The sequence below is a fragment of the Oncorhynchus masou genome, chromosome 11 (genome assembly GCF_036934945.1).
Source record: "Oncorhynchus masou masou isolate Uvic2021 chromosome 11, UVic_Omas_1.1, whole genome shotgun sequence".
In the NCBI taxonomy this organism is placed as follows: domain Eukaryota; kingdom Metazoa; phylum Chordata; class Actinopteri; order Salmoniformes; family Salmonidae; genus Oncorhynchus; species Oncorhynchus masou.
Window position 1 is genome coordinate 39,699,486 of NC_088222.1, and position 26,534 is coordinate 39,726,019.

Genomic DNA, 26,534 nt, shown 5'->3' on the forward strand with positions numbered 1-26,534 from the left:
GTCTGCCTACTTGGCCTTTCTCAATAGCAAGGCTAAATCAAATCAAATCAAATTTTATTTGTCACATACACATGGTTAGCAGATGTTAATGCGAGTGTATTGAAATGCTTGTGCTTCCAGTTCCGACAATGCAGTAATAACCAACAAGTAATCTAACTAACAATTCCAAAACTATTATCTTATACACAGTGTAAGGGGATAAAGAATATGTACATAAAGATATGAATGAGTGATGGTGCAGAGCAGCATAGGCAAGATACAGTAGATGGTATCGAGTACAGTATATACATATGAGATGAGTATGTAAACAAAGTGGCATAGTTAAAGTGGCTAGTGATACATGTATTACATAAGGATGCAGTAGATCAGGGGTGTCAAAGTCAAATGGACGGAGGGCCAAATAAAAAATTTAGCTACAAGCCGAGGGCCGGACTGTTCGAATGTTCATTGAAAATTTTTTAAATGACGCATATAGTCTAGTGAACCTAATTGAACCTACTGAAAACCTAACAAATATATTCCAATATGATCAGATAAATAAAGCAATATTTTCTTATGGCTCTGTCAGTAATCTTTAATTTTCAACAGACACAAAAGACAAATTTCCTTTATATAAAAATCCCCATAACATGAACATTAAATGAAAGAAACCGGTATTCAAGGCACCATCAGTAGCCTATATTTTCTATTTTAGCAAAAGTGGGCTAAATTTACTTCAAAGAAAAAAACAATAATAGCAATTTTCTATCATCCACTCAACTGAAATATTTTTAAAATATAATTGGATTGAAATACAATAAAATAAAGTGCAAAAATCTATTAATCAAAAACAACACTTTGTTTAAGGAGAAGTAACATGCAGTGAAAACAAATATTAAACTTTAACTTTTAAACTTGAACTGAGTAAAAACTCTAAATATGTGATTGCACAGTAATGTTCACTTGTTTGAGGTTGAGGGTGATACTTGGTGGTGTCCCATCTTTTCCACAAGTTCATCAATGTTCGGGGTAAGGCTCTGAGCTGAGGAAATCCTCAGAATTGAGTGGAGGTGTTCAGCAGTAAGTCGACTTCTGTGTGATGTTTTGTTCAGGTTCATCAAAGAAAAAAGTTGTTCACACAGGTATGTGCTGCCAAACATAGACAACGTTTGAGCAGCCTGGATGCGCAGCTGGGGCATTGTGTCGGGGAGGAAACGGGCGAACTCCGCAGCACCCACTGCCGCATATTTTGCCCTCAGTGCATCATTGCATTGGAGGTCAATCAACTCCATTTGGAGGTTTGGTGGTGAGCTTTCCACGTCAACAGCAAATGGGTTACCGAGCAGTTCCAACCTGCTTTTTTGTGCTTCAAAGTCAGCAAATCGGCGTCGAAAGTCAGCGGCAAGCATACCTATTTTATCAGCCAACTGTGCGCTCGGGAACGCACTGGTAGAGAGCTTCTCTTTCATGGTCTGGCAGCTGGGAAAGTGGCTCAAATTTTCTTTCCGCATCTGCGTCTCCCACAGAGTCAGTTTGGTTTTAAATGCCTTCACTGTACTGTACATATCAGAGATGACATGATCCCGACCCTGCAGCTGCAAGTTCATTGCATTCAGATGACTCGTAATGTCACACAGAAAAGCCATTTCACACAGAAACATTTCGTCTCGGAGTTGTGTTGTGTCTTTCCCTTTGCTGTCCAAGAACAGACAAATCTCCTCACGAAGCTCGAAACATCTTTGAAGCACCTTTCCCTGGCTTAGCCATCGCACCTCTGTGTGATAAGGCAAATCACCATGCTCCGTTTCTAACTCCGTCAGAAATGCCTTGAACTGGCGGTGATTCAAACCTTTGGCTCTGATAAAGTTAACTGTGCGCGTGATGATGCTCATTACATGCTCCATTTTCAAGGCTTTACCGCACAACGCTTCCTGGTGTATGATACAATGATAAGCTGTCAGCTCACCTGTCGCGTTTTCCTCTTGCATCTTTTCCCGTATCTTCGCCACCAGTCCGCTCCTGTGTCCACACATCGCAGGTGCTCCGTCGGTTGTCAAACCCACGAGTTTTTCCCAAGGCAGCTCCATCTCATTTACACATCTTGACACCTCTTCATACAAATCATGCCCCGTAGTTGTGCCATGCATAGGACGTAAAGCCAAAAACTCCTCTGTCACGCTTAGGCTGGAGTCCACTCCGCGGATGAAAATTGACAACTGGGCAATGTCAGAAATGTCGGTGCTCTCATCCACAGCCAAGGAATATGCAATGAAATCTTTTCCCTTTTTCACAAGCTGCTCTTTTAGATTGATGGACAACTGGTCTACTCTCTCGGCAATGGTGTTTCTGCTCAGACTCACATTTAAAAAGAGTTGCCTTTTTTCTGGGCAAACTTCGTCACAAACTTTAATCATGCAGTTTTTGATGAAATCCCCTCCGTAAATGGCCGGGCTGATTTAGCGATCTCTTCTGCCAAAATAAAACTGGCCTTGACAGCAGCCTGGCCTTGTGATTTGGCTTTTTTGAACAGAGCCTGTCGAGATTTGAGGCCTCGTTTTAATTCCTCTGCCTTTTGTAGCCTTTGTTCCATGTCCATATTCTTGTTTTTGTCCGCGTGTTTCGTTTCATAATGTCGTCTCAGATTATACTCTTTCAGTACCGCCACACTTTCTCCACACAGAAGACACACAGGTTTTCCAGCTACCTCCGTGAACATATACTCCGACTCCCACCTTGTTTGAAACCCCGGTTCTCAGTGTCCACCTTCCGTTTTGCCATTTTTGATGGGTATCTGAAAGTTAATTTTACTGTGATGCTGACGACTGCTGTGCCAATAAATATTGAAATGAAGCAGCCTACTGCTCGGTGCGTCACCGTTGCATTGTGGGAAATGTAGTATTGGTGCGTGTAAAAGATCTGCGGGCTGCCGGCTTGCTGCGGTCTGCGGGCCGGTTCTAATAATAAATCAAGATCATCCCAGGGGCCGTAAAAAACCTTCTCGCGGGCCGGATGTGGCCCGCGGGCCTTGACTCTGACATATGTGCAGTAGATGATAGAGTACAGTATATACGTATACATATGAGATGAATAATGTAGGGTATGTAAACATTATATTAGGTAGCATTGTTTAAAGTGGCTAGTGATATATTTTACATCCTTTCCCATCAATTCCCATTATTGAAGTGGCTGGAGTTGAGTCAGTGTGTTGGCAGCAGCCACTCAATGTTAGTGGTTGCTGTTTAACAGTCTGATGGCCTTGAGATAGAAGCTGTTTTTCAGTCTCTCGGTCCCAGCTTTGATGCACCTGTACTGACCTCGCCTTCTGGATGATAGCGGGGTGAACAGGCAGTGGCTCGGGTGGGTGTTGTCCTTGATGATCTTTATGGCCTTCCTGTAACATCGGGTGGTGTAGGTGTCCTGGAGGGCAGGTAGTTTGTCCCCGGTGATACGTTGTGCAGACCTCACTACCCTCTGGAGAGCCTTACGGTTGTGGGCGGAGCAGTTGCCGTACCAGGCGGTGATACAGCCCGCCAGGATGCTCTCGATTGTGCATCTGTAGAAGTTTGTGTGTGTTTTTGGTGACAAGCCGAATTTCTTCAGCCTCCTGAGGTTGAAGAGGCGCTGCTGCGTCTTCTTCACGATGCTGTCTGTGTGAGTGGACCAATTTAGTTTGTCTGTGATGTGTATGCCGAGGAACTTAAAACTTACTACCCTCTCCACTACTGTTCCATCGATGTGGATAGGGGGGTGTTCCCTCTGCTGTTTCCTGAAGTCCACAATCATCTCCTTAGTTTTGTTGACGTTGAGTGTGAGGTTATTGTCCTGACACCACACTCCGAGGGCCCTCACCTCCTCCCTGTATGCCGTCTCTTCGTTGTTGGTAATCAAGCCTACCACTGTTGTGTCGTCCGCAAACTTGATGATTGAGTTGGAGGCGTGCGTTGCCGCGCAGTCGTGGGTGAACAGGGAGTACAGGAGAGGGCTCAGAACGCACCCTTGTGGGGCCCTAGTGTTGAGGATCAGCCGGGTGGAGATGTTGTTGCCTACTCTCACCACCTGGGGGCAGCCCGTCAGGATGTCCAGTACCCAGTTGCACAGGGCGGGGTCGAGACCCAGGGTCTCGAGCTTGATGACGAGCTTGGAGGGTACTATGGTGTTAAAAGCCGAGCTGTAGTCGATGAACAGCATTCTCACATAGGTATTCTTCTTGTCCAGATGGGTTAGGGCAGTGTGCAGTGTGGTTGAGATTGTGTCGTCTGTGGACCTATTTGGGCGGTAAGCAAATTGGAGTGGGTCTAGGGTGTCAGGTAGGGTGGAGGTGATATGGTCCTTGACTAGTCTCTCAAAGCACTTCATGATGACGGAAATGAGTGCTACGGGGCGGTAGTCGTTTAGCTCAGTTACCTTAGCTTTCTTGGGAACAGGAACAATGGTGGCCCTCTTGATGCTCACTGAGACTGTACATAGTCAAAGTTTTCCTTAGTTTTGGGTCAGTCACAGTGGTCAGGTATTCTGCCACTGTGTACTCTCTGTTTATGGCCAAATAGTATTCTAGTTTGCTCAGTTTTTTTGTTAATTCTTTCCAATGTGTCAAGTAATTATTTTGTATTTTTCTCATGATTTGGTTGGGTCTAATTGTGTTGCTGTCCTGGGGCTCTGTGGGGTCTGTTTGTGAACATAGCCCCAGGACCAGCTTTCTTAAGGGACTCTTCTCCAGGTTCATCTCTCTGTATGTTAAGGCTTTGTTATGGAAGGCTTGGGAATTGCTTCCTTTTACGTTATTCTAGAATTTAATGGCTCTTTTCTGGATTTACATAATTTGCGGGTATCGTCCTAATTCTGCTCTGCATGCATTATTTGGTGTTTTACGTTGCACACTGAGGATATTTCTGCAGAATTCTGCATGCAGTTTGGTGTTTGTCCCATTTTGTGAGTTCTTGGTTGGTGAACAGTCCCCAGACCTCACAACCATAAAGGGCAATGGGTTAACGGATTCAAGTATTTTTTTGCCAGATCCTAATTGGTATGTTGAATTTGATGTTCCTTTTGATGGCATAGAAGGCCCTTCTTGCCTTGTCTCTCAGCTCGTTCACAGCTTTGTGAGAGTTACCTGTTGCGCTGATGTTTAGGCCGAGGTATATATAGTTTTTTTGTGTGCTCTAGGGCAAAGGTGTCTAGATGGAATTTGTATTTTTGGTCCTGGTGACTGGACCTTTTTTGGAACACCATTATTTTTGTCTTATTGAGATTTTACTGTCAGTGCCCAGGTTTGACGCTGTAGGCCCTCCTTGGTTGGTGTCACGTTCTGACCTTAGTTCCTTTGTTTTGTCTTTGTTTTAGTATGGTCAGGGCGTGAGTTGGGGTGGGCATTCTATGTTTGTTTTTATAGGTTGGTTTTTGAGTTTGGCCTGGTATGGTTCTCAATCAGAGGCAGGTGTCGTTAGTTGTCTCTGATTGAGAATCATACTTAATGGCCTCCCGGGTGGCGCAGTGGTTAAGGGCGCTGTACTGCAGCGCCAGCTGTGCCACCAGAGACCCTGGGTTTGCGCCCAGGCTCTGTCGTAACCATTCGCGACCGGGAGGTCCGTGGGGCGGTGCACAATTGGCATAGGGTCGTCCGGGTTAGGGAGGGTTTGGCCGGTAAGGATATCCTTGTCTCATTGCGCCCCAGCGACTCCTGTGGTGGGCCGGAGGTAACCAAGGTTGCCAGGTGCACAGTGTTTCCGCTGACACATTGGTGTGGCTGGCTTCTGGGTTGGATGTGCGCTGTGTTAAGAAGCAGTGCGGCTTGGTTGGGTTGTGTATCGGAGGACGCATGACTTTCAACCTTTGTCTCTCCCCCGAGCCTGTACAGGAGATGCAGCGATGAGACAAGAAAGTAGCTACTAAAACAATTGGATACCACAAAATTGGGGAGAAAACAGGGTAAAAAAAAGAAAAGATAATCATACTTTTTAGCCTTTTTCCACCTGTGTTTCGTGGGTGTTTCTTTTCTGTTTTGTGTGTCATCACTAGACAGGACTGTTTAGTTTGTTCGTTCTTCCTAGTTGTTATTTTGTTTAGTGTTCAGTTTTGATCATATTAAAAATCATGAACACTTAGCACGCTGCACCTTGGTCCTCACCTTCTTCCACTGACGACGGCCATTACAGTTGGCGACAGTAGACAATTGACTTCTGATTCTAGTAGGGTGAGGCCGGGTGCTGCAGACTGTTCTAGTGCCCTCGCCAATTCATTGATATATATAGTAGAAGTCGGAAGTTTACATACACCTTAGCCAAATACATTGAAACTCAGTTTTTCACAATTCCTGACATTTAATCCTAGTAACAATTACCTGTTTTAGGTCAGTTAGGATCACCAATGTATTTTAAGAATGTGAAATGTCAGAATAATAGTTGAGAGAATGATTTATTTCTGCTTTTATTTCTTTAATCACATTTCCAGCGGGTCAGAAGTTTACATACACTCAATTAGTATTTGGTAGCATTGTCTTTAAATTGTTTAACTTGGGTCAAACGTTTCGGGTAGCCTTCCACAAGTTGGGTGAATTTTGGGCCATTCCTCCTGACAGAGCTGGTGTAACTGAGTCAGGTTTGTAGGCCTTCTTGCTCACCCTAGCTTTTTCTGTTCTGCCCACACATTTTCTACAGGATTGAGGTCAGGGCTTTGTGATGCCACTCCAATACCTTGACTTTGTTGTCCTTAAGCCATTTTGCCACAACTTTGGAAGTATGCTTGTGGTCATTGTTCATTTGGAAGACCAATTTGCGACCAAGCCTTAACTTCCTGACTGATGTCTTGAGATGTTGCTTCAATATATCCACGTAATTTTCCTTCTCATGATGCCATATATTTTGTGAAGTGCACCAGTCCCTCCTGCAGCAAAGCACCCCCACAACATGATGCTGCCACCCTTGTGCTTCACTTTTGGGATGGTGTTCTTCGGCTTGCAAGCTTCCCCCTTTTTTCCTCCGAACATAACGATGGTCATTATGACCAAACAGTCCTATTTTTGTTTCATCAGAGCAGAGGACATTTCTCCAAATAGTACGATCTTTGTCCCCATGTGCAGTTGCAAACTGTAGTCAGGCTTTTTTAATCGCGGTTTTGGAGCTGTGGCTTCTTCCTTGCTGATCAGCCTTTCAGGTTATGTCAATATAGGACTCGTTTTACTGTGGATATAGGTACTTTTGTACCTGTTTCCTCCAGCATCGTCACAAGGTCCTTTGCTTTTGTTCTGGGATTGATTTGCACTTTTTGCACCAAAGTACGTTCATCTCTTGGAGACAGAACGCGTCTCCTTTCTGAGCGGCATGATGGCTGCGTGGTCCCATGGTGCTTATACTTGCGTACTATTGTTTGTACAGATTGTAGCGGTATTTATTTGAGAGGGGTAAAGAAAGATTTTGTTCGGGCGCCAGGCAGGTATTAACCATGCCGAAAGGAAAAGAGTAGAATAGAGAGAGTACCACTACCAGACCCACACACATCAGCAGAAGAGACTGCCTAGAGTGTAGCCTGTTTACCAGATAGCCAGTGGAGAGAAAAGAGAATACACACCATATAAAACCCACATCACAGCACAGGGGTAACCCCAACAAGAATACTTCATACAATAATACTAATACTAATAATGGCAGAGCAATTCAACAGCATCTTCATACAAGAACGAACCCAGTCATCAACAGAGGATTTGCAATAATCTGTATTATTTTCTAGTGGATGAGTGCAGAGGGTATGAATGTGGGGGGTGTTCATTGACACAACAAAGGCCTTAAAAATGTCCACAGTCTTCTCGGCCACATGTCATTAGTACACCTCACCTCAATACAGTTCACATTACAATACACAACTTGCAAGAAACCTCCCTTTTAACTAAAATGTCCATCAAAATACTTCTGGCAGGGCAATAATAGTCCAGCTCTAATGAACTTCAATGGGAAGTGCATTTGAAAAATAGAGAGTCTGTTGCAGGGTAAAGCACTGGAATGAGAGGGAAGAGAAAGAGAGAGAAAAAGAGAAATCTTAGCTGTGGTCTTCAGGCCTGCCGGTGTACGGTCTGACTGTCCGATGGTTTGTTGGTTGGTATGGTAAAGCTTCGCAACAATGTTGCTACTAATCCATGCGATCCATAACGGGCGCGGTCCCAAACAAAAACAACCACGATCTAAAGCGATCACACTGATGATTGAGTTAAATACTTTATAAACTACAAACGCTGAAAAACAAACAAAACTTCTGCAGCACAGCAAACACAATCAAATTGTCGCGCCAGCCAAGAGCCCCTCCCCAAAGAGCTGAATGAGCTCTCTTTATCTCCTCCTTCCTTAGTGCTCATGCGCTCTTAAAGTGGCAGTGCACGGTGAAGGCTCCGAGCAGATTTCGCCACAAGATGAACGTGGTACCTTCAGGCGTTTGGAAATTGCTCTCAAGGATGAACCAGACTTGTGAAGGTCTATAATTTTTTCTGGGGACTTGGCTGATTTCTTTTGATTTTCCCATGATGTCAAGCAAAGAGGTACTGAGTTTGAAGGTAGGCCTTGAAATACATCCACACATACACCTCCAATTGACTCAAATTTTGTCAATTGGCCTATCAGAAGCTTATAAAGCCATGACATCATTTTCTGGAATTTTCCAAGCTGTTTAAAGGAACAGTCAACTTAGTGTATGTAAACTTCTGACCCACTGGAATTGTGATACAGTGAATTATAAGTGAAATAATCTGTCTGTAAAAATTTGTTGGAAAAATTACTTGTGTCGTGCACAAAGTAACCGACTTGCCAAAGCTATAGTTTGTTGACAATGAATTTGTGGAGTGGTTGAAAAATTAGTTTTAATGACTCCAACCTAAGTGTATGTAAACTTCCGACTTCAACTGTATGTTGAAGAGGGGGGGGGGGGCTTAAACTGCATCCCTGCCTCACCCCAAGGCCCTGTGGAGGGAAATATGTCTGTTTTTTGCCAATTTTAACCAACTTGTCTCCACTTTTGTGGATTGGGGTGAACAGTCCTTGGCGCTCTCTCTCTCTCTCTCTCTCTCTCTCTCTCCCTCTCTCTCTCTCTCTCTCTCTCTCTGTCTCTCTCTCCAATTCAAGGAGCTTTATTGGCTTGGGAAACATATGTTTACATTGCCAAAGCAAGTGAAATGGATAAATAAAAGTGAAATTAACAATTAAAAGTGAATAGTAAATATTACCTCAAAAGTTCCAGAAAAGTAGAGACATTTCAAATGTCATATTATGTCTACAGTAGTGACTGCAGTGTTGTAACAATTTGCAAATAGCTAAGTACAAAAGGGAACATAAATATGAGTTGTATTTACAATGGTGTTTGTTCTTCACTAGTTGCCTTTTTCTGGTGGCAACAGGTCATTCTCTTTCTCCTCTTTGGTGGATTGATTCACCTTGTTGGCTAACATCAGTGTTTAGTGTTTTGCTGGACATGTTCTATTAGATTGGTAGGCAAGTTCAAAGACATGCCGCCTGCCAACAGTCCTCCGGTTACTACCTGAGAACTACATTTATTTAGGCGAATGATTACCAGCTACAGTGCATTTGAAAATTATTCAGACCCTGTCATGGAGCGCATGTCGTTTGCCAACAATACATTGACATATGGCGCCAAAGTTGAGTGTTTGTTTTGCACGCCAGTTACAGGATCTGCATACAGGTGTGCCAAGCTTGTAGGATCATACCAAAGAAGACTCAAGGCTGTAATCGCTGCTAAAGGTGCTTCAACAAAGTACTGAGTAAAGGGTCTGAAAACTTATGTAAATGTAATATTTCAGTTTTGTTTTCTATTTTTCATTCTAAAAAAATCTGTTTTTGCTTTGTCATTATGGGGTATTGTGTGTAGATTGATAAGGGGGAAAAAGTCAAGGTGTCTGAATACTTTCCGAATGGACTGTATGTCAGAGAATATCCAGTCAGTCAATGTATTGGTGCTGTACCATTTGTTTGATTGTCCCATATAAATAAACGTACACTGACTATAGTATGGCTCATGCATATGTTTCTCTATTTACTTCAATTTGACTGAGTCATTGTATTGTGGTTTAGTGTGTAGGCTATATTTATTTGGCTTAATTTTTTTGCATAAGCCTCTTTGACTCTTATATTATAAACACAGACTTGATCTTACATGTGATCAGCCCTTCAGATATCCTTTGTTTTTCCAAAGCCCATTTGTCAATGTAAAGTGTCACACAGTGTTCAAGCTTTTCCGCGTATGACATCTGATTCCCTTTTAGCTGTATTAAGTCATTAAGTTGTATTCTTGTTTTTCCCTCTCAGAAAACTGACACTGTTACATTTGAAATGAAAGACGTTTGTGGTTAGCTGGAAAGGCTGAATAATTTGGCGCACTGCTCTAGAAATATCTAATGCATGCGTAGGTGGAGTCAAAGCAATGGTATTGTTACAGGTTTCCATGAAGCTTTAAATGCATTTATTTGCCCCAGGCTTAAATTCAACCATCACTGCTAAACTTAGGGAAGTGATAGAGCTTCTCTGCACATGATCAGATTGTCCATGTATTGATTTAATTTCTGTGAAGCTATGCACATAGACAGACAGGCAAACAGACAGCCAGATAGACAGCCAGCCATCCAGACATACAGACAGACAGAGATTGACAGACTCACAGACACACAGAGCGCCAGCCAGCTGGCCAGATGGTTGGATGGATTTATGGTGAGCTTTATTAGATTGCATACAAAATCAATCATTTCCACCATGACAAATTCTACCTGGCAGTCCTCTTCCTATAGTTGAGAGAGAAAAAAGAGATTGTTTGTTAAGTGAAATTTGTCGTAATGTTAGTGGTTCACAGGGAGTGAGAAGTCTGGATTCCCTATCTGTTTTTAGCCTATATGTGGAGAGGACTATAGACCATGAGGGCCACAGGCATGTATGGGGTTAGAATGCTACGTTTTATGACTCCAGGCAGCCAGATGAGATGACGCACTGTGAAAAGCCAAAATAACCCAAAGTTATTGGTGCTCATTATACATTTGTTTAGATCTTGTGTTCACCAGACAAGCATAGTTTTAAGTTGCAAGTTTTATTAGTTGTATGTCCAGTTTACACATGGTACACCTTCCAACTAAATGCTTCCTTGCATGTTCCTTCTCAACAATTCAACAATAAGAAATGACAACAATAAGAAATAATAAAAGAGAGGAATACAAACAAAGTAAATGGCTCAGTAGAATTGAATAAATATTTTAGCATCAGTATAATACAGGAAGGCATCATTTATAGTACAATATTTACACATGCATCAGGAAAGGGCATGTGTGCTAAGGTGTGGTGATTCAGTGGAGGAGGTCAGTCCAGTTCAAGTGTTAGTCTGATGGCTTGTAGATACAAGCAGGCTCAGAGACTGTTTCTATTAGACCTCATGCTCTGATACCATCTGCCCGACGGTAAGGGAGTGAACAGATCATGGCTGGGGTGTGTGTGGTCCTTCATGATGCTGTGGGATTTCTTTAGGCACCGTTTCAAGTAGATGTCCTGGATGGGAGAAAATAACATTGATGTGGATCCCTCAAATGTTAATGTGGATCGGGGCGTTCCCTCCTCTGCTTGCTGAAGTGAACAGTCAACTCCTTTGTTTTGCTGAGGTAGAGGGAAAGGTTGTTGTCATGGCAGCACAATGTCAGTTTACTTACCTCCATTATAGACTGACTCGTTGTTGTTGGTTATCAGGCCTACAACTGTGATGTTGTCAGCAATGTTGATGATGGAGTTGGTGTCGTGCAAAGCCAGGCAGTCATAGGTGAACAGGGAGTACAGCAGATGACTGGGGACACAACCCTAGTGGGCCCCTTTTTTAAGTCAGTGTGGGTGATTCTCATGAAACCAACTGAAACCATGTTTGTGATGAATTCAGCTATATAGTCTCTAAAAAGCGTAAACTATTTACTATCATATTAAGGCTCACTATGTTTGATTTCTGGCTATTTAACTTGTTTTGGGCTTAAATCTTATTTTAGTGTTTTTTAAATAAAATGTTTTCTCAAAATCTCATTACTGTAATGCGTCCAGGTCAATTTTGTAGGACTTCACATGCATTTAATTTATAAAAATAACTAACATATTTAATTAAAACCAATTAAATATTGTTATAAGTGGTACAGTACATATTCAAAGACAGTTATCATTTCTGGGTATTCACATTACAAACTAGTCATATTTTAGAAAAAAAAACATGTGTCCAAGCCATGGTTCTCATTACTGTAGCATTTCTTCAAGTTCCTGTACAAGTACAGTGTTTTTTTGTTATACATTTTTTTCGACCCATAATGCATTTCCAAGAAGAGAAGATCAAATATGTCTACAATTTACATTTGATAATTGCTCTCTTACACCCCATTTACCCATTTTATATTGTCATTACCATAACTATGTAATACTTGATGTTTGAGCAAAGTTATTTATTTAACAATTTACAGTATAATAGATTAGAAAGAGTAAGAGTTGATGATGTCATTTTTTTTGTTGCTGAGTCATAATTGCTTCTGCCATTGTTAGCAAAATTTGCGAAGGGCTTCTCATTACCGTAATGCCCATTTCTCATGACCGTTTCTCATTATGTGTGCAACAGATACACGCTAACCAAACAGCAGTTCTAGGTGCATGCACAATTTCATTAAAGGGTAACTACACCATTTTATTTATTGTTGATTTCTCCCAGACCTAAAACATTGTCTCCTGGTGTGATTTAAGCATTGTTAGCACATGCATTCCTTTAGTTTTACTATTTGAAAAGTGTGATTTTGCTAGCAAAAACCTGAATATATATGTTTTTACCAACCCTGCCCCTTTCACAACACTTTCGCATTTCACCACTGCTAAAAAAAAATCTGGAGGAAACACTGAGTTATCATTTATAATTTAGAGACTTTTCAAAGGCACATTACACTTAAAATCTAAAGTTGTATGATGTTGTCAGAACTCAAAGTGGTCTTCTGTTAACAAATGTCCCCATCCTAGACCATCTGTTTTGCTACTCATTCACTCAGCCTATTGAGTCCACTAGTCTCATTCACACAGAACTACACTACGCCTCCAGGTGACTAGTGAGGTCGGCCGCCCCACAACCTGCCCACTCGACCCCTTCCCCTCCTCCCTTCTCCAGACCATCTCTGGAGACATTCTCCCATTCCTCACTTCCCTCATCGACTCATCCCTGACAATTGGCTATGTCCCATCTGACTTCAAAATGGCCGAGTTGCTTCCTTACTAAAGAAACCAATACTCGACTCATCTGACGTCAAAAACTACAAACGTGTATCCCTTCTTTCTTTTCTTTCTAAAACACTTAAGCTTGCTGTCTCTGATTAACTTTCTCGTTATCTCTCTGTACGATCTTCTTGACCCTAACCAGTCAGGCTTTAAGACGGGTCACTCAACTGAGACTGCTCTTCTCTGTGTCACAGAGGCTCTCCGCACTGCCAAAGCTGACACTCTCTCTCCTCTGTTCTCATCCTCCTAGATCTATCCGCTGCCTTCGACACTGTGAATCAACAGATCCTCCTCTCCACCATCTCAGGGCTGGACATCTCAGGCGCTGCACACTCTTGGATTGCATCCTACCTGGCAGGCTGCTCCTTCCAGGTGATGTGGAGAGGATCTGTGTCTGCACCATGTACTCTCACTACTGGTTTCCCCCAGGGCTCAGTTCTAGGACCTTCTTTCTATACACCAAGTCACTTGGCTCCATCATATCCTCACATGGTCTCTCCTATCATTGCTATGCGGATGACACTCAACTACTTTTCTCTTTCCCCCTTCTGACACCCCGGTGGCGACACGCATCTCTGCGTGCCTGGCTGAAATCTCAACTTGGATGTTGGCCCACCACCTCAAGCTCAACCTCGACAAGACAGAACTGCTCTTCCTCCCAGGAAAGGCCTGCCCGCTCAAAGTCCTCTCCATCATGGTTGACAACTCCACAGTGTCGCCCTCCCAGAATGCAAAGAACCTTGGTGTAACCTTGTACAACACCCTGTTGTTCTCTGTAAACATCAAAGCAGTGACCCGCTCCTGCAGGTTCATGCTCTACAACATCCGTTGAGTACAACCCTACCTCACACAGGAAGCGGCGCAGGGTCCTAATCTAGGCACTTGTCCTCTCCTGTCGGACTACTGCAACTCGCTGTTGGTTGGGCTCCCGCTTGTGCCATCAAACCCCTGCAACTTATCCAGAATGCTACAACCCGCCTAGTTTTCAACCTTCCCAAGTTCTCTTATGTCACTCCGCTCCGCACACTCCACTGGCTTCTCGTCGAAGCTCGCATCCACTACACAACCATGGTGCTTACCAACGAAACAGCAAGAGGAACTACCCCTCCCTACCTTCAGGTTATGATCAAACCCTACCCCCCAATGCCACCTCAGGTCTCTTGGCCCACCCACCCCTACTTTCTACGCCTGTGATATGTGGTTGTCCAACCTAGCTCTTAAGATGAATTCACTAACTGTAAGTCGCTCTGGATAAGAGCATCTGCTAAATCACTCAAATGTAAATGTAAAATGTAGATTCAGCTGTATGCAATCCAAAATTAACGGTAAAGACTAAACTTCTTGATGATATATTAGATTGTAAATAGTCATGGTCAAAACATATTTATTCTATTGTATTAAAGATGTGGATAGGTTTGTATGTGATAAATAGATGCTCTGCTTTTTTAACCTTACATGCAACCAAACAAGTCCTGCAAGCTTTGGTTTTGTTGCATCTTGACCATTGCACAGTTGTATGGTCAGGTGCGGCAAAAAAGGATCTAGAAAAGCTGCATCTGGCCCAGAACAGAGAAGCACGTCTGGCCCTCAAATGTACATAGAGGGCCAATGTCAATAACATACAGGTTAATCTCTCCTGGGTCAAAGTGGAGGAGAGATTGATTGCATCAATGCTTGTCTTTGTAAGAAGTATTGATGTTGAAGTTGTCTGTTCAGCCAGTTAACACACAGCTCAAAACCTACACATACCCACAAGACATGCAATCAGGGTTCTTTTCACAGTCCCCAAGTCCAGAACAGAGGCTGGGAGATGGAGAGTACTGTATAAAGCAATGACTACATGGAAATCTCTTCCATCTCAGGTAACTCAGGCAAACAATACAATCAGTAAAAAAACCCAGATAAAACATAACCTCATGGAACAATGCAGACTGTGAAGAGACACACACACACACACACACACACACACACACACACACACACACACACACACACACACACACACACACACACACACACACACACACACACACACACACACACACACACACACACACACACACACACACACACAGACTCAACACAGACTCAACAGCCTTTGTTTCTCAAATGACTGCCTCAAATGACTGAGAGTTCAGTGGGTCAAATCAGAGGGCCTGTTGTCCGGACCTCTGGCAGTCTCTATGGGGTGCCACAGGGTTCAATTCTCGGGCTGACTCTTTTCTATGTATACATCAATGATGTCTCTCTTGCTGCTGGGGATTCTATGATCCACCTCTACGCAGACGACACCATTCTGTATACTACTGGCCCTTCTTTGGACACTGTGTTAACTAATCTCCAGACGAGCTTCAATTCCATACAACTCCCCTTCCGTGGCCTCCAACTGCTCTAAAATGCAAGTAAAACTAAATGCATGCTCTTCAACCGATCGCTGCCCGCATCACCACTCTGTACGGTTCTGAGAATATGTGGACAACTACAAATACCTAGGTGTCTGGTTAGACTGTATACTCTCCTTCCAGACTCACATCAAGCATCTCCATTCTAAAATTAAATCTAGAATCGGCTTCCTATTTCGCAACAAAGCATCCTTCACTCATGCTGCCAAACATACCCTCTTAAAACGGACTATCCTACCGATCATCAATTTTGGCAATGTAGTTTACAAAGTAGCCTTCCACACTCTACTCAGCAAATTGGATGCAGTCTATCACAGTGCCATCCGTTTTGTCACCAAAGCACCATATACTACCCACCACTGCGTCCTGTATGCTCTCGTTGGCTGGCCCTCACTTCATATTCTCACTGGTCACCATAGCAGAACCCAACCGTAGCATGCCCTCCAGCAGGTATATCTCACTGGTCACCCCCAAAGCCAACTCCTCTTTGGCTGCCTTTCCTTCCAGTTCTCTGCTGCCAATGACTGGAACAAATTGCAAATATCACTGAATCGGGAGACTCATATTTCCCTCACTGACTTTAAGCATCAGCTGTCAGAGCAGCATACAGATCATTGCACCTGTACATAGCCATCTGTAAATAGCCCACCCAACTACCTCATCCCCATATTGTTATTTATTTTTTTGTTCCTTTGCACCCCAATATCTCTACTTGCACATTCCTCTTCTGCTCATCTATCACTCCAGTGTTTAATTGCTGAGTTGTAATTGTTTCACCACCATGGCCTATTTATTGCCTTTACCTCCCTAGTCTTACTTCATTTGCACACACTGTATATATATACACACTTTTATATTGTGTTACTGACTGTACGTTTGTTTATTCCATGTGTAACTCGGTGTTGTTTGTGTCACACTGCTTTGCTTTATTTTGGACAGGTCGCAGTTGTAAATGAGAACTTGTTCTCAACTGGCCTACCTGGTTAAATAAAGGTGAAATAAAATAAAATAAACACACACACACCCATACACACTGACACACATACTCTACACAGACTCACACATTATTCTTAGTATTATTAATTTCTTTCCTCTTCTTTCTATTCTCTTTCTTATAAATGTTAAAAATATTTGTATTGTTCTTTAGTCGTAGTGTTCTGAGTTTAGGTTTGTGTTGCAGATCCTGTCCATTAGTGTTCTGTATTTTGTTATGTTCCATGTTGTGTGTGGTGCTCAGGAAGAATAGCTGCTGCTTCATCAACAGCTAATGTCCCCCCAAAAAATAATGAATCACTAGAGGTTGAGGCATAAAGCATGATGTTTTAATTGTTGGCATGCATAGTGGACTCTTCTTGACATTACACTACTTTTACACTAGAAACATTGATATAAACTGTGTTAAAGGGGCATTACACAAAACAATTCAACGATTAATTGTCAAGATGAATACAAGATGATGCCGAACCTTTGGTGGTTTACACACTAGATTACTGGGAGTTATACTGTATATAGAGTGTGCAATTCTTTTTATTTTTGATAACCTACAGCTTCCTCGCTGTTAGTCAGCACCTGTACTAACTTTTAGTGTGTGTGCCAGATCATGCTATTCACAAGATAAATACACACCCCATGCCATTGATTGTGTAGAGCCAGCTGTATGCCTCAACACCAACAGGAAAAGATGAACACCATATAATTTCCAGATCTTATTTGGTGCTTATCGTTTTCATTCATTTGTATTTTTTTTGCATATGTTTATCTACACAATGAATGGCCTGAGATGTGGACTTAAAGGGGTAGTTCCCACAAATTAAGAAAATACATATTGGCTTCCTTACCCTGTACACAGTCCATGAATGAGTTAAGACAGCAATTCATGCTTGGGTTTTCTTTAGCTTGTCACTGTCTCCAACTTTTTAGCATTTATAGCACGAAACCAATGTAAGTGAATATTTTTCTCATTTCATTTACAAATCATCTTAAAGGAGCTATGCAATACATTTTTGACACTTTGGGATGATTTGGAGATGGAATGTGGAAATGCTTATATCGGGGATATCCACTTGCATTGGTTTCGTGTTTTAAATGTTAAAAGAAAAGCATGTATTGCTGTCTTACCTTGTCCATCGACTGCTTACAGGGTAAGGAAACCAATGTACTGTACCAACGTCATTTTGTAATTTGGGTGACCTATGCCCATAAGACTACTTTTGAGGTATGAAAGATCTAACAAACATAACATTTGAGTGTAATGCCACTTTAGGGATTGTGTAATAATGAGGTCGTCTAATAAACAGAACAATTGGATTAATCTAAACTTGGTGTTATTAAGATTGGCAGATAAGGAAAGAAGAGGGCTGCATCAAAAGAATCGAGAGCAACTGTACAGAAATCCAGAGCTGCTTGAGGAGTACAGAAGAAAGAAAAGAGAGGAAAATTGCAGACAAGAGTGTTATTGAGACCTTTTATTTAACGAGGCAAGTCAGTTAAGAACAAATTCTTACTTACAATGACATCCTAGGAACAGTGGGTTAACTGCCATGTTCAGGGGCAGAACGACAGATTCTTACCCTGTCAGCTCGGGGATTTGATCTAGCAACCTTTCAGTTACTGGCCCAACGCTCTAACCACTAGGCTACATGCCGCCCTTACAGAAAGGTTTGGTAACAATGCACATTACATTGCTTTTATATACCTGTGTTGTAACCAGGGCTCTAAATTACACATTTTCATTGGTAACAGTGGTTTTTATTGGTAGAAAAGTTAGAAGCACAACATAATATTAGATTTTTTAATTGATTGAGATGTACATCAAATCAAATCAAATCAAATCAAATTGTATTTGTCACATACACATGGTTAGCAGATGTTAATGCGAGTGTAGCGAAATGCTTGTGCTTCTAGTTCCGACAATGCAGTAATAACCAACAAGTAATCTAACTAACAATTCCTAAACTACTGTCTTATACACAGTGTAAGGGGATAAAGAATATGTACATAAGGATATATGAATGAGTGATGGTACAGAGCAGCATAGGCAAGATACAGTAGATGGTATCGAGTACAGTATATACATATGAGATGAGTATGTAAACAAAGTGGCATAGTTAAAGTGGCTAGTGATACATGTATTACATAAGGATGCAGTTGATGATATAGAGTACAGTATATACGTATGCATATGAGATGAATAATGTAGGGTAAGTAACATTATATAAGGTAGCATTGCTTAAAGTGGCTAGTGATATATTTACATCATTTCCCATCAATTCCCATTATTAAAGTGGCTGGAGTTGAGTCAGTGTCAGTGTGTTGGCAGCAGCCACTCAATGTTAGTGGTGGCTGTTTAACAGTCTGATGGCCTTGAGATAGAAGCTGTTTTTCAGTCTCTTGGTCCCAGCTTTGATGCACCTGTACTGACCTCGCCTTCTGGATGATAGCGGGGTGAACAGGCAGTGGCTCGGGTGGTTGATGTCCTTGATGATCTTTATGGCCTTCCTGTAACATCGGGTGGTGTAGGTGTCCTGGAGGGCAGGTAGTTTGCCCCGGTGATGCGTTGTGCAGACCTCACTACCCTCTGGAGAGCCTTACGGTTGAGGGCGGAGCAGTTGCCGTACCAGGCGGTGATACAGCCCGCCAGGATGCTCTCGATTGTGCATCTGTAGAAGTTTGTGAGTGCTTTTGGTGACAAGCCGAATTTCTTCAGCCTCCTGAGGTTGAAGAGGCGCTGCTGCGCCTTCTTCACGATGCTGTCTGTGTGAGTGGACCAATTCAGTTTGTCTGTGATGTGTATGCCGAGGAACTTAAAACTTGCTACTCTCTCCACTACTGTTCCATCGATGTGGATAGGGGGGTGTTCCCTCTGCTGCTTCCTGAAGTCCACAATCATCTCCTTAGTTTTGTTGACGTTGAGTGTGAGGTTATTTTCCTGACACCACACTCCGAGGGCCCTCACCTCCTCCCTGTAGGCCGTCTCGTCGTTGTTGGTAATCAAGCCTACCACTGTTGTGTCGTCCGCAAACTTGATGATTGAGTTGGAGGCGTGCGTGGCCACGCAGTCGTGGGTGAACAGGGAGTACAGGAGAGGGCTCAGAACGCACCCTTGTGGGGCCCCAGTGTTGAGGATCAGCGGGGAGGAGATGTTGTTACCTACCCTCACCACCACATTAGGCCTATGTGAATCCTACTTACTTTTTAAGCACTTCCCCTGAAGAAGATATTCAATTTCCTTTCTTTCTGTGCCAACAAATGTTTGCATATACTAGTAAAGTTACCAGGTTGTTAGTATGGCTGCACAATATGGGTAAATAATCTACTTGCGATTTTTATACCAAAGATTATTATTTGACTTGCAATATAGATCTTGGAAATCTGAACAGTTAAGATAATTTAACATGGACAATAATTTGAGATGGTATTTTGTCCATAACAAAATAAAAATAAATTGCCTTTGTCTTTTCAAAATTTACCAAGAGTAATACCAAGTTTTGGAGAATCACCAATGTGGAGGAGGTGTTGTTGCCAATCCTCACAGCCTGTGGTTTGCCCATCAGGAAGTCCAGGATCAACAATAGTGTTGAATGCTGAATGGTAGTCAGTGAACATCATTCGCATATATATACAGTAGGTGTTCCTCTTGTGCTATAGCATGTGCTATTCTAAGCTTTAAAGTGGAGACAGACCATAGCTTGAGGAAAGTGAGATAGATGGAGTAACATGGACTTCTGCAGACAGATATCAACAGGCATAATATACTGTATAATATACTGTATCTTTCTAAAGAATATCATAGTAGCATTTTGGCAGCAAAAATGTAGAATGGTGTATTTTCCTAAACCGTAATCATATAGCATTTGTGAGGAATAATCTGTTGAAGCCTTGCACTTACAGAGCACCTTCATCATATGGCAAAAACAATGCAACACCACAACAGTGAGGAACACGCCAACATTTCTGTGTGCAGAATCACAAGACCAAAGTGTGCCTGTGTGTGTCTCTGTGTCTGTGTCTGTCTGCGTCAGTGTGTGTGCAGGCCAACCTTTCTCCACAACCAAATGTGCCTAATTTGCTGAAAGTTCTGTATGCTAAGTAGTGTAATTCTTTAAGGACTATTAGAGCAAGGCTGGAACTTGCGTATGCTGACTACTCTATCAAAGATACAGTTCACCCCACAAAGACATAGTAGTTCACCCTACAACTTCCCAATACACTCTCCAAGATCTACCAGTGTTTTTTCTAAATTAATTATCTTGTGTGTGTGTCACTGTAAAACAACACCATCAGTCAGCCATGCAGCACAGCCCCACACTGAGATCATGGGGCAATTTTAGAGAAATAAAATTAGATAAAATATGAATGAGATACAGATGACTGAAAACGCTCGAGATCGCTGATCCATGCCAGTGTGCTTTTTTCCTTTCTTTTAAAGGACGTATAAATAATAAAGAGGGTTGTGCAAATTGCATTTTATGTGAATGTGGGTGGCTTCCTCTAAGTAGGACTCGCTAAATGCCTTTAAATGTTTTTTTTAAATAGCTAAAGATAGGTTGTGTGGGAGTCTGGGAGAGGTGATCGGGCACATTTTGTTGTTTTCCAACTAATGTGACATTAAATGGTGGAGTTTGTGGTCTCTGTAACCTAATGATGGCACCACTGAGATTGACTGGGGCCAATGATGTCAGTATGACCAGCACACAATGCCCCTTGGCTTTGGTTGTTAATATAGCAGGCTGGTTCTGAGTTTACATTTACAACACACACTGTCATCAGCAGCACCACAGCTATTCAAAATATGATGTGACAAACACTGGTTGAATCAATGTTGTTTCCATGAACTTTCATTGAACCAACGTGGAATAGACATTGAATTGACGTCTGTGCCCAGTGGGACTCCATTTTGGGCCATTTGGGAATATTTTGATCCACATTGCTGATCTATCGTGTCTGTCAACATCAAGGACAAATGAGCTATCAAAGCAGTTGTCATACTAAATTGTGGACATTGATATGGACTTGGCAGAGTAGTCAGAATAGGGCGGCCTCTCATTTAACTAAATGGAAGAAATTAGGCCATTGTAACCAAGTCAATTTGTTGACCAAGACGTATCCCGTCTTCACATATAGTATCAGTAGGATATTGAGCTCTATTTTCGTCTGGCATTAGGCCAGCGCAAATGTCAAACTCTCGCTTGTTTGAAATTTCGACCTGTTAAAGCCGGCATTCTTCTATTTTCAAACCGTAGCGCAAGAATTGTCAATTAACCTGTCTTATATGAGCTCACTTGCGCTGAGGTGGGAGGAGTGGCAATATCTGAGGTGTGTCCATAAAAACGTGTGCCAGAGTGCCAATTTCATTATGCGCTGGTGGAGATATTTAACACCAACCGAAATCTGGCATGGATTTTGACAACGGAAGCACAGCCTATCCAGCTGTGACGCACAGTGCCCGTATGCATATGGATCAAGAGAGATGTGCTTTTTGTGTCCGTAAACCTTGCATTTAGAAACATATATATATATATATATATATATATATATATGTTATATATATATTTATTTATTCATTTATTTTTTCTTCCTAAAAACCAAGCGTAGCCTCCTCTCAATGAGGGCTGTTTTTTGGTCATTCTCAATACATTAGCCAAGTAGTTAACACAATCAATAAAGGGTTTGGCTCATGAGACCGCTTCAAAATATATCTTACTCATCAAAGCTTTATTGAACGATCAAGTTTGGCTGCAGCAAAACAGTAAGCAAACATCCCTCTATAACTATGTCGGCTATTACATTATTTTAACCAGATCCTGTTATTATTTTGGATGTGCCTAAAAACCCCACCATGCGTATTGAGAACGTGCCTCACACATACAGTGTATTCAGACCCCTTCAGTTTTTCCATATTTTGTTATGTTACAGGTCAAATGGATTAAATAAAATATTTTCCTCGTCAATCTATACACAATACCCCATAGTGACAAAGTCAAAACAGGTTTTTAGAAACTTTTTCATATTTATAAAAAAACAAAAACAGAAATACCTTATTTATATAAGTATTCAGACCCTTTGCTGAGACTCTAAATTTAGCTCAGGTGCAACCTGTTTCCATAAATCATCCTTGAGATGTTTCTACAACTTGATTGGAGTCCACCTGTGATAAATTCAATTGATTGGACATAATTTGTAAAGGCACACAACTGTCTATATAAGGTCCTACAGTTGACAGTGCATGTTAGAGCAAAAACCAAGCCACGAGGTCGAAGGAATTGTCTATAGAGCTCAGAGACAGGATTGGGTTGAAGCACAGATCTGGGGAAGGGTGCCAAAACATTTCTGCAGCATTGAAGGTTCTCAAGAACACAGTGGCCTCCATCATTCTTAAATGGAAGAAGTTTGCGACCACCAAGACTTTTCCAAGAGCTGGCCGCTCGGGGGAAAAGGGCCTTGGTCAGGGAGATGACCAAGAACCCAATGATCACTCGGACAGAGCTCGAGAGTTCCACTGTGGAGATGGGAGAAGCTTCCAGAAGGACAACCATCTCTGCAGCACTCCACCAATCAGGCCTTTTTGGTATAGTGGCCAGACGGAAGCCACTCCTCAGTAAAAGGCACATGCATGACAGCCTGCTTGGAGTTTCCCAAAAGGCACCAAAAGGACTTTCAGACAATGAGAAACAAGATTTTCTGGTCTGATGAAAGAAGATTGAACTCTTTGGCCTGAGTGCCATGCGTCACGTCTGGAGAAGCATGGTGGTGGCAGCATAATGCCGTGGGGATGCTTTTCAGCGGCAGGGACTGGGAAACTGGTCAGGATCGAGGGAAAGATGAATGGAGCAAAGTACAGAGAGATTCTTGATGAAAACTTACTTCAGAGTGCTCAGGACCTCAGGCTGGGGCAAAGGTTCACCGTCCTTGAGTGGTCCAGCCAGAGCCCGGACTTGAACTAGATCGAACATCTCTGGATAGACCTGAAAATAGCTGTGCAGCGACGCTCCCCCATACAACCTGACAGAACTTGAGAGGATCTGCAGAAAATAATGGGAGAAACTCCCCTAATATAGGTGTGCCAAGCTTGTAGCGTCATACCAAAGAAGACTCAAAGACTTTAACTGCTGCCAAAGTTTCTTCAACAAAGTACTGAGTAAAGGGTTTGAATACTTGTGCAAATGTTATATTTCATTTTTTTATTATTAATAAATGTGCAAACATTTCTAAAAAACAGTTTTTGATTTGTCGTTATGGGGTTATTGTGTGTAGATTGATGAGGGGGAAAAAAACAATTTAATACATTTTAGAATAAGACTGTAACGTAACAAAATGTGTAAAAAGTCAAGGGGTCTGAATTATTTTCGAATGCACCGTACAATACAATATACGGAAGCCTAGTATGTTTTATTTGAGGAGAAGTGCGATGCGTAAAGGACTATACACGTTGAAGCCAATTACAACAATGTTGGCTGTCAACATTCCAAACACTTGTTATCACTTGCTATCACTTGTTACTGTAGTTTATGCTATTTAATAAACTGTAGTATCAATTCACAATAGACTACAATGAGAATATTTCGTAATTGTAGTTGATGACAATGCAAAGACAGTCAATAACCTACAGAATTTGAGACAAACGCATGCAGTATTAAGCCATGGAACTTCTTGATTGGCCAGTGAATGGCCAAGCCCTCGTCACGCCTACAACTTGTTTATTCATCAAAACCCAGCCCTTTCACGCCACCGCAAGCCATTGCGCTCATAATAACGGCTGTGAAAATAGCAAAAACATTTGCGACACCCCCCCTGGACCTATAGCGCTACCGCCAGAGCTTAGATTTACCATTGCATTAAGCTTGTTAAAATAGAGCCCAAAGTGTACTCTTGTTAATTTTTTCTTACCGCCATACCTTTTCAATTTAGTGCTTAATCTCAATCTTAATCTGAGCCACTTTAAAATGAATTACTTGGCTGTGATGTCACTCGCCACTCTTTTCCTTGCCTGGAGCATTTTTACTCTCTGGAAGGTTTTATTTCTCTTAAAGAAAACAGGGCATAATTATAAGTGCTCTGGCTAAAATGACATGCCACTGGCTGCAGCAGCAGCAGCATAACTCTATCCCTGGCGGGGTATGCCTGTCACTCACTCTACACCAGGGATGGGCAACTTTGATGGGGTTGGGGGCCAAAATAAAATCTAAATTCATCATGAGGGACGGCAGTGACTCGCGGGACTGCGTACCCACATTCATATCCTTTTGGGGTCCCTACGTGAAATTTTGTTGGAGTGCCACCCCCCCCCCCCCCAGCTTGTGAGCAAAACACTTTAGCGCCATCCATCTTGGCAGCGGTGAGAAAGTTAATTTCCTGCAATTCTACACATTTTTGCAATGGTGCGGTGAGAAGATTTAGCAATTTTATAACTAATTTCATGAGGTGGAGAAAAATGTTTGCAGTTTTTGAATGTGATATCTAAGTGACTGAGTGACTAACACTATGTCTAACTGGCCATGAAAGAGATTATTGGCAGATTCTAATATCATGTTTCTTATAGGCCAACACCAACCAATTATGAATGTGGCATATTGCACAAAGAGTTATTATTCTGTGGTATCTTTTTCTTGCTTTGAGTTTCAGGAGTACCTTTCCCTGGTATATTTTGTGTGTGTGTGCATGTGTGCTCTGTTTGCTGTGGTGGCTGGCCTCCATGGGTGTTCTGGAATATGTTGGGATGTTCTCTGTGTTCTCTGTGTGTCGTGGCTCCCTGCTCTGTGTGTGCTGTTATGATAAGTGTGTGTGCTCTGGCATGTATGTGTGTGATGATAAATTGGCCCTCCTGGTTGTCTTTGGTTCCCCACAGGGTATCAGAGTACTGCAGGCAGTAGGGCGACAGAGTGAGTGGGAGGCCACTATGTTGGGCCAAAAGGGCACCCATTATGACATCCTCAGGGTATGATGTCACCTGGCCTGTTGGCCATCACCTTAGCAATGCCTAACTTGAATCCACGCTTCACTGGTACCTGCTGCATACCAGTGTCCCTCAGAGAAAGAAAAAGGAAGCAGACACTCTTTGGGCAAGATGTGTTTTTCTATAAATAATATGGAGTGTAATTGTTGGAGGTCAGTGGCCTGTACATACGGCCCATCGTGGTTAGTGTGGGCTGTTCAAGAGCTGCTTAGACTGCATGCCTCCTTCTCCTACACACACACACACACACACACACACACACACACACACACACACACACACACACACACACACACACACACACACACACACACACACACACACACACACACACACACACACACACACACACACACACACACACACACACACACACCCCTCGCCCCACCCCTCCGCACACTCCCCTCCTCTCCATGACAATGATAATGAAGCAATGACACGGGATAATCAGAGCGTCCCGTTGCTTAACGAAGTATAAATAATAAACAAGTGCGGCGGTGGCGTCTGGGCCCAGCCTTTGATTAACATGCGTAATCATGCGTAAGTAATTACAGCCGGCTTAGCTCCCAGTGGCCAGGGGGCCGCTTGCTGTCTGTGCCCTGATGGCTCCCAGATGTGGCTGGTGGGACGGAAGAGAGGCGAGGAGAGCCCAGGGCGAGTGGGAGACGTGCCTACCTCTCCAGCCCCACTGGTTAACCCTAATGGGCCACATATTATGACCCAATGGAGCTTTTATGTGCCTGACATTCACAGCGACTTTCGGCCGTGACCGTACAAGCTGTTTATTTATGGAACTGGGGGGATTGCCCCGTCACGCTAAATGGAGGTCTCTGTCTAGAGTCGTTTCCCCATGGCGCGGTTAGTGCTCATCCACGGTGTCAGCATTGTGTCGTCTATGTGGGTCCTGCCAAGGCTAGACGCCCTTGTTAACCGATGGGTGTCCCCCAG

General features: G+C 42.6%; 1 protein-coding gene across 4 annotated transcripts in view; it reads left to right on the forward strand.

The window, feature by feature from the left end:
- LOC135548688 (transcriptional regulator Erg-like) overlaps positions 1-26,534 on the forward strand; it is a 116,660-nt gene that overhangs the window by 13,961 nt on the left and 76,165 nt on the right. The window lies entirely within an intron of this gene.